The sequence below is a fragment of the Seriola aureovittata genome, chromosome 2 (assembly GCF_021018895.1).
Source record: "Seriola aureovittata isolate HTS-2021-v1 ecotype China chromosome 2, ASM2101889v1, whole genome shotgun sequence".
NCBI classification, from domain to species: domain Eukaryota; kingdom Metazoa; phylum Chordata; class Actinopteri; order Carangiformes; family Carangidae; genus Seriola; species Seriola aureovittata.
In genome coordinates this window covers 4,624,152-4,634,462 of record NC_079365.1, presented here as the reverse complement: position 1 = coordinate 4,634,462, position 10,311 = coordinate 4,624,152, and positions in this window count along the sequence as shown.

The window sequence follows — 10,311 nt, the reverse complement described above, 5'->3', positions numbered from 1 at the left end:
ATCTTATTGTGAAAATCTCTTGCGTGCTCTTTTTGGACTGATGTTGATCTTGGCCTCCTCCTGCATGTCGCCATCTGCCAAACGCTAGTTGGCTTAACGCAAACACAAGTAAACACACAGAGACATGCATGCACCAGCGAACACACACCGTGTAAACACACACAAAGAGGTCTGCCAGAGGGTTGCCGAGCATGTTCACCATGCATGATGACTGAAGCACTTTCTCTCCAAGCGCACATAGAGCCCTCGCCCCACAGCGACAAACCTCCAGCCACATATTCAATTTAATCCCACACACACACACACACACACACACACACACACACACACACACAGTTTGCCATGCCACTGTCGGGACTCTTGTTGTCTTGTACCACCACCATAAAGCCAAGCTTTCCTATAATAACGTGCTATCATTATAGAGGCATACTGTAGATCTGTAAAGACTTATACACTGAAGAAGACTATACTGCCTATGAATGTATGTTAATACGGAATATATGCTGTGTCAAAAATTGACTGTTGTGGATTCTTTCAAGAGAAACTATGTGTTGTGTGTGTGTGTGTGTGTGTGTGTGTGTGAGAGAGAGAGAGAGAGAGAGAGAGAGAGAGAGAGAAAGAATGCCACAAAAACAATGTTGCCCAGAAGGAAAGAAAGAACATGAGGGGACAGAAGGATGGAAAGTGAAAGAGAGCAGATCCTATTCCACCACCAAGCCCTGAAACACACACACACACACACACACACACGCACACACACGCACACACAGCCCTGCTGACAGACATACACATATTTCAATAAAATCGTCCATTTCCCGTGTCTTTCAGCTGCGTTATTATGTGGCCACAGCGTGCACCGTGCAGCATTTCATCTGTGTGTGTGCGTGTGCTGTTTGTGTGAGGTACATTACACCCCGAGGTCCTTCCCTGCACCCCTGACACCTATAAACACAATTTATGCGCCGTACATCACCACATACAGTATATCAAGCAGCGATAGATGGATGTGTTTCCCGCGGCGCTGGGAACCTGGTAGTCTGGTTTCAGGAAGAACCAGAGCTGCCACTCGGGTTTCAGCAACCGTCTGATTGGGTTTGGGCAGAAGAGGGAACAGAGGCAGGAACACCGGGCTAGAGCAGGGATTACAGCGAAATGCAGACCACATGGCACAAGCTTTTTCCCTCCTCCTGTCTCTATCAATAGCATACTGCCCCCCCCCCCCCCCCCCCCCCCCCCCCCCACCTCCCCAACTCTGGCTTTCTCGCTCTTTCTCCTGCAATATCTTTGACTTACACTGGTTCCAGTCCGCTCCCCCTCTGCAGAAAGTGTAACTCTAACCGCTCTCGGCCTACGATGGCGGGGGATCTGTCCTTCATTAAGCTACCATGATGGCCCAGATGAGATGGGTGGTGGTGGCCACACTGATTGGGAATGTCTGTGGGCTCGTATGTGTGTGCTCAGCCTGTCAGACAGCCATATGTACAGTCAGGCAGTCAGTCAGTCAGAGAACTCTAATGCCTCTTGTGGTTTGCTGCGGTTGTGGCGGAGACAAGAGGCTGACAGTAGGGTTTTACCACTTAGTGCGTGTGTGTGTGTGTGTGTGTTTTTGTGGGAGTGTGTCAAATTTAAAATGCAACAAATATGGGTTTATGAAGGATGATACAAATATTTGTGGAATGAAACTAGTCATAGCTCATTTTATACTAGTATCTATCTATCTATCTATCTATGCAGAATCCTTTCAGGACCAAAAATCCCACTGCTCAATCACTGGATCAGGACGCAGACGTGTCTTCTCAATCATTACACTTTCTGCTGCTACTACTAGTTTATGGTGGTAAGCTACGGTGTTGCCTAATGTTCTTTAGGTAGATATAGCTGTAATTGACATTACATACTCAATTCACTTACTTTATTTGACTTACTTTTACTTTTATTTACTTACTTTTAATTTTACTTTTACTTTTATTTACTTACTTTTACTTTTAGTTTTACTTTTACTTTTACTTTTACTTTTACTTTTATTTACTCTCCTGTACTTGTGTTGCAGTTTTAGCACTGCCATCACCCTGTAATCATCACTTGTGGCCTTAGTAGCAAAAGTTGCACCTCGTGTTAAAGGAGCTATTTGTAACTTTCACTATTGCTACATAGCTAAGGTTAGCATTAACAGCTGTTTACTTACCACTCTGGAAGAAACCTTGTAAGTTCAGCATCAAACTTTACTCCTTTACTCACCCAGAGCTGTCAGAGATGCAAAGCAACCCTCTTGTTTTGCTTCTATGTCTACATCACGTCTTTTGTTGCACTTGCACTTTCTGATACCCAATCACTGTAGCATAGTGCTGCTCGGGGGGGTATTATAACCTCTTGTCATGTAAAGGCATTGATGGCCGAAGCTCTTGTCAAGCAACAAGATCCCAACAAGAAACCACATTCAGCACAAGTATCCTCTAATGAAATAGATTCATAGCAGATTCATGATTATGTAAATATGTAAATTACAGAGATTTTATAAATCATTTTAAAATGAACACAATTTAACATATATTAGTTCTACTGTTGAGTGAACCTAGACGCTACACTACACTCTCCACTCTGTAAACATCTTCCAGATCATCTGACTTTTGGTAAAGAAAACAGTAATATTCTCCAAAATACTATTTAATTTGTTAAACCTAGTCAGTATTAAAACAAGTATATAATAATACAAACTGGATAAAGCATTTCTACAGCAGGAGACACATCTTTAAAGTTGGACACTGCACTATATCCATAGTAACAGGGCAAGTGAGAGCCAAAGTCCGACAGCTGTTCCTCTTGCTTCTGTAACTCAGTGCAATCTCTCATTCAGTATTTCTGTCATCAGCCTGTGTGTTGTTTGAGTTTCCATATTCTAAGACACATCTGCATCCACTACAGTGCTCGCTGTTTGAAGATGAAAACTCTGGGATTTTGATGTTTACAGATTTTAAAATTATTTCAAACAAAAAAAAACTACAGCTCTCATGAATATTTATTGGCATGGCGGTAGTAACCTGGTTTTGCTCACAAAGCGTCTCTTCTACAGTCATTTTTCCAACTTTATAGCCATAATTTCTGCTGTCTAAAAATGTTGTCCTCTCTGTCCTGCTGTTATTACAGACATGTCTGAGCCAACCATGAACTCCTGACTCAACCCTTTAGGGATTCTGGGAAATGGTGTTTGTTAAAGGCCTCTAAAAACAGAAATATTGTATAAATAATATTAGATCTCTTTATAAAAATGTACCAGTCTAACTTGAACACTTGAAGCGATCCACATGACAGACTGTTGAGAAAGGCTGCACTTGTAGTTCTTTACATTACTAATAATGTCAATGAGATTTTGAGTGGGGTTTTCTTACCTTGGGAAAAACCCCAGAAGTTCTGGTTTCAGCTCCTGAACTGACTTTTATTCAGTGTATCAACATAAAAATGACAGGTACACAAATCACATAAGTCACGCAAACTTTATAATGAAAACAACCTGACAAATACAATTTGTTTGATGTGTTGTTCAATTAGCGTGTGTTACATCTAACAGAAGCGCTGGTTCTCCTCTGGTAAATACTTCCTAAAGGTATGAGAGGTAATGAGATAACGATGGTGTCATTTCACTCTTTCACATAAATCTTCCAGCCTATTCGTCTCCCAGACAGGCGGCTAATAGTTCAAATTACACCTCAGGTACCCCTGCATACCTCAGGTTAAAGGTTTTCTGATGCTGTCTCTCTCTCTCTCTCTCTCTCTCTCTCTCTCTCGGTGTGTGTGTTGTGAGTGTGAAGGGTTAACAGTGCAGGTTGGCTGGATATTAATGCCACTCGCTCAGAGAACCCAGGAGAAGGCTGGCTTTAGCCCAGGGCCCAGCCCTCCCAGGCCTCTCTCAAACTCCCAGATCTCTTCAGCATACTTCTCATATTAAAAGAAAACAAGTTACACAAATGAGACAGATGGTTCTTGTTTGTGATGACAGTTGCAATTCTTTCTCCGCTGGCCCTCCTCCCCTCTTCTTCCCTCTCGGCTTTCCTCTGGTGTCTCTGCTGTTTTTTGCCCTAAAACAGCCACGTTGTGCAACATGAGTGGAGCGGGCGAGAGAGTCGAGCTCGTGGGCATCAAGACACGGACGCCAGGCTTCACATCTGACACGGCTACTACACTATAAACCCCTTATTAACTCGCTTTTTTTTCCCTGACACCGCCTGTAAGTGTGATGTGCTGTCCACCCACAAGTGGACATTAAGTCTCTCTCTCTGAGTAAACTGGGACCTCCAGTAGGTGTAATGTGTGCTCTCATTCATGCTGTTTCCCATCTCTTCATATACAGCCGTATCTTCCGTGTATCGCAATCTTATGCTGCTATTTTGCATTATCAAAATATGTTGTCAGCACCAATTACAAGTATGAGGAAAGACACAAACCATCAACCTCCACACCCGTAACTCCTGTTTCACGATATGAATGACACCATTTCCTGCACCGCAGCTGCAAAGGTAACTCACTAACATTGATTAGCTGCATATAAACATCATTTGCAGGAGAAAAAAAAAAAGAGGATTTGTTGTCATATGACTTAGAAGTTACCTCATATATATTCATGAGGGGACTGAAAGCAGGGGAACAGGGGAGGTAAAGACAGCTGATCAGTGAATAAATTTGAAGTCACTGTGGGAGAGGGAAGGACGAACACACAGAGGAGGTCTGTGATTGATTTTGCAGAGTGATGTAGGCGACCTACAGCGGCTTAATGTCGACATTCCTCCCCTCTGCACTGGTAAACTCCTGTTGGCTGTGACAGACAGACTGACACTCAGCTACACACAGAAACAAAGAGCTGCAGCCTGAAACTTTTTTTAAATTATGAAACGATTTAGTGACTAAACCCTGTACTTACCTCCCCGCTGCCCTCATCACCCCCCAGCAGGGATGTGAGAGAGGTGTGAGGAAGACTGTTTTCACTATGATGCACCAGAGCATCATATGATGCAAATGACAGAAACAACAGCAAACAACAATAAGGATGTTTATCCCTGAAAGAACAGGATCACAAAAGCTGTGAACGCTCCAAATCAGTGGTTCACAACCTTTTCCAACTCATAGCCCACCTGAAAATCTAAAACATGTAGGCGCCCAACATCCAACCCCATAACAATACGGAGGCCCAGTAATACGTTCTCACAGCACTTTTTATTTTAACGGTAGAACATTGGAACTGAACTGAAAGCAGGGGAAGCTCAATTTGTCTAATTTGTTTGACAGGGGGAGATATCACCTGTCCATTCACCTTCTGTCTCTTGACTCCATGTGCTTTTATTTCTTCCTGATGCTAACCAGTTATCAATTAATCACTCCATTTTTTTCCATGGATGTATTTACTGCGCAATCAGACTGAGAGCATACGATGTGGTCCGGCAGCAACATGAAAGCTCCTATCACTGGTGTATGTGATAGACCTTCATACGAAGAAAATACAAAAAAACTATGTAATGAGTACAAAATTGTACTATTTTGCAAATGATTTGTCAGCATACTTGTAATACCTTAGCAGCCCACCAGTGGGTCTTGGCCCACTGGTTGGGAACCACTGCACTAAATAAAATCTCTCATAGCCCAACGAGTTTGTGAAAGAGCACAAGTCTAACATCCTCTTCACACTCAATCTGATATTATATGGCTAAAAATAATAACTGCCGCTGTATAGATGTATATTTTTCCTGAAGGAGCCAAGATACATTTGGAGTGGAAAAAGGAAGAGAAGAAGAAATGAAAAGGTGTTTTCATGATTCTTTCGTGCTTCAAATTTTACCCAGGTCATGTTTTTATTTTAGGAATAAATATGAATAACTATTACAGAGCTGCTGTTGGTGCTGTTATTCCTGTTGTTTACACTCCCTTCACATCAGCTGACTAATCATTCAACAGAATCCGAATCAAAGGGGTGTTGACATCTGGAAAAAGACTTCCACAGAGGACACACACCTGTGGAAGCTGCACGTTTAATGAGTGTGGTTAGAGTTCAGAGAGACTCACGAAGACTCAAGACTTGACTTGGACTTGACTTTAACAGCTCTGGGTTAAAAGATGGACAGAGACACATTTACTGTGAAATTGATCCAGGTGTCGTGTTCGTCTCGCAGCCACTCAGGCGACATTTTCTCCCAGCGTGGACACATCGGATAAAGACGGATCAGAGAGAGAAGGAGGAACATTCAGGAGGAGTGAAAGTGACAACATACAACTCTTCTTACTCACTCACACACACACACACACACACACACACACACACACACACACACAGACGGTGGATCAGGCTGTTGATGAGGGCTTTAGCTGCCACAGCTTCATCTCTTGATGCTGGTATGAAGGTTCACTGTGAGCTTACCTCTGCACACACACACACACACACACACACACACACACACACACACACACAATAACACACACTCTCACTTGGTGCTTAGAGCAATATGTCTGTCAATAGGGAGATTTCATCTGAACTGCAAAGAACTTTCCCTTAACACCTGGGCACTGCACACACACACCTGTATGTGTGTGTGTGGGTGTGTGTATTTAAGTGTGTGTGTGTATATGTGGGTGAAAGCAGTTGGAGCATGTGTGTTACATGTATCTATAGGCCAACAGCAAACTGCCGTGTCAAAATAATCATTGCAGTGACCAGTGGTAACATCAGACTACACACACACACAGAACACACAACCACCTCAGGTTATCTTGGGATACACACACTCACTCACTCACTCACACACACACATACAGCTGTGTTAGAAAATGGAAAATCACATCATGGTGTTTGGATCTGCTTCCTTTATGAAAAACCCTTTTTTAACAGCAGCAACAAAATGAAACCACAATTAGGTAAAAATGTAAAGTTCCCATTTTTGACACTTTGGGGGTTTTTAATTTGACGTTTTAATTTCCATAAGACGATATATTTGTGATTAAAGCTCCAAAAACCATCTCAATATAGTTTTACATCTCCTCTCGCTACTCTCTCTTTCAACTCTCTGAGCCTGTAGTCTGATTGGCTGGCCGTTAATCAAGTCAAATATAGTATACAGGGGAGTGTTCGTCTGACTGGAACATCCCTGGTGCCACCTTACCTTGTTTTTTTTTAAATCAAGGAAGAACACGCTGCCCAGTGAGAAACCACTTGACTGGAGTGCTAGCCAAACTGAAATTAGCAAACTTTTTATTTCTGTTCCATGCCAATGTATGGCCTTCTCATATGACATTATGAGGCATAAATAGTAGAGGAACCCCCAGGCTTTCTCCAAGTAACAGACTAACGGAGTATCCGCCTCAGTCTCAGCCATGAAGAAAATCACAAAATCAATTTCTATTTTCGATAGCGTTAAGACTGCACATTGAACGAGTTCAGTAAAATCCAATGGGCCGTGTTCACAAACTCAGACCTGTTCACAATTAGTAATGTCCCTCATCGAGTCAGTCTTTTCTAAAACACTGAGCAGATTTTAATGGCAGCCAGGATTCAGTCGGCTCACAAAACAAATTGAACCCAACGCCGGAGATGATAGTTTGCGCAACTCTGTGCTACATGGACGATGGAATAACTCAGTTTGCAGGACTGATGATCTCAGCCTCAGCTGCCTGCCTGAGTTATTCATCAAGCCAAAAATGCTTGTCAGACCGTCACTGTCTGACAGGTCATTAGGTGCACATTAAATAATCACTAACTGCAATAAACACATAAATAAATGTAATTTATTTGCATCTGTCGATCAAATTTATTATTTTTTTTGGAGGAAGATTCAAATGTACCTTTTATTTTTTATTGACTGATTTCTTTCACATCCAATGACACAGTCCATTGACCTATCAGACACCAATCACAGTGGATGTAGAGAGGAATTTCACTCATGAAATAATGTCACCCATGGCAACAGGGTCAACCCCGCCTCCTCCCTTAGCTTCCCATCCCACATCCACAATCTATCTGTCACTATACAGTACTGTGCAAAAGTTTTAGATTCTTATCATCACATTACACCACCAGAAAGTCATTTTTCAGAGGAACAATTCAGTCTTATTTACAGAGAAGACATAGAATTTTATATAATAATCATATTGTAGCTTAAAAGTGCCTCTTACACATACTAAATATGCTGGGTGCTGGTTTATATAATGAGAAGATGTTTTTGTCATGGCTGTATTCTTACAAATTCCAGTTTTTCACTTGAAAGGTATATTTTCATTGAAGTTCCCGTTATCCCTCCTTTCCCCCACGATTTACAGTATGGCCTAGTTAAAAATAAAGATGGCCCCTCACCCTTTTCTCTTCCTCTGGCCCCTCCTCCTACCTGCTGGAGAGCATTTAGACCAGGCGGAGCGGGCCAAACCTGCACCTCTACACCACAGCCAACATCTACATGAAAACCACATTGTGTTCCATGTGTTGGCAGGAGCTCTGGACACTGGAACAGCAGAGACTGTCAAAGGTTCAGCACCGGCACGGCTAAGCAGACTGTGTCCTAGCTTCAGCCAGCAATGATTTACTCTCATGCACACACACACACACACACACACACACACACACACACACACACACATACACATAGCAGGCATGCCCTCACACTGTATATAGCTGAGATGTCTGAACACTGATTTACTGCTGAGCTCTGATAAACTGCTAAAATCCTCAGCGTGCTTTTCATCACAAGTCAGTATCTGTGCAGATAATCATAAAATCATCTCATAAAAATGGGTGCAGCACACATACAGGCAGCTCTCCGCCAGCATTGTGTGTGTGTGTGTGTGTGTGTGTGTGTGTGTGAGTATTTCAGGTTTCTCAAGTGTCCTGGTGTGTTGCCTGGTCATTACATCCCCACCTCTGCCTGCTCGATCCACCCAGAGGAGACGCTCGACCACGGTGATTGGACGACCCCAGAGGACAAAACATTTAGACTCATTTGTCAAACATGATGAAGACCAATGGAGGCCAGGTGGTGTCTCTGTGTGTGTGTGTGTGTGTGTGTGTGTGTGTGTGTGTGTGTATGTGTAAAACAGGCTCAGGAGCATCTGTGTGTGCATGTGTGTACACCAATATTTCAGCAGAGAGGAATGCCCTTGGTTCAGCCTGTGTGATAATTAATGGCTGTCAGCGTCTCTTTAGCAGAAGAAGGCGCTGACAGACAGCACTCCAGAAAGGCAGGGAATGTGTGAACGCCTCACAGGGGTGGATGAGGGTGGAGGAGGGAGACGAGGGTGGGTTGGGCGCAATGCAACATCCCCTCCCAGCCGTCTGTAGCAGATGATCCAGGTCACCAAACCTGGGATATCACCCTCATTTGCTGCAGTTTGAGGAATTCCTGGACATCTGTGTAAGTTGTGTGAACGTGATACTGATCTCTCAACACCAACATTACAGCAATACATGGTTAGATACTAGATGTGTGTGTGTGTATGCCTGTGTGTGTGCCTGTGTGTGTGTGTGTGTGTGTGTGTGTGTGTGTGTGTGCCTGTGTGTGTGTGTGTGTGTGTGTGTGTGTGTGTGTGAATGACAGGGGATAAGTGTAGCTTCAGAGACTAATTTTGTAAAAAAAAAAAAAAACTTTAAAATAAAATTTTATCATAAACTAATGGAACAATCTGTTTTCAGTGCTGTGTATTAGTTTTACCTCCATCTCTTTGTCCATCACAAAGAGATGGAAAATGTGTCATTGATGTGGCTCAGAATCACATTACCTATTGAGCTTAAACAAATTTCATTAACATTAAAAGATGATTATGGATAGGTTTTATATCATCTGTAAAATATGTCACAATTACCAAAAGACTTAATGGTAATTTAATAGGTCTTGGGCCTTGATGATGGCATTACAGTGATTTAATGTTGCACTTAAAGCTGGGATACTAAAACGTATTCTGATTTTAACAGATTTGTTTTGCAATATTGGTAAAATCTGCATCTTAAATTAATTACTAACAGTGTTATTGCTTCCATCGATTAGAAACAACATTTTGCAACGATATTTGTTGACTCGTCCATGTGTTTTGATTCTGTTAATTGTCATTAGAGAGATTAAAGCAAGAGTGCAAAACAGTGTTTCTGCTTTGTGATTTTTCTGTGAAAGGTTCTATACAAATTAACTTTACTTACTACTGAATGAGAAATGAGTCCTCCACACTGATAGTTTTGTAAAGAAACTTAGCTAAGTAAGCTTTTTATTTCTGTTTTAAGAAAAGCTTTTCCTCTGCAGTGAGAAGAAACCTTGTTCAGTCTACATGTTCATTTGTTTGGCATTATGGTGGCAT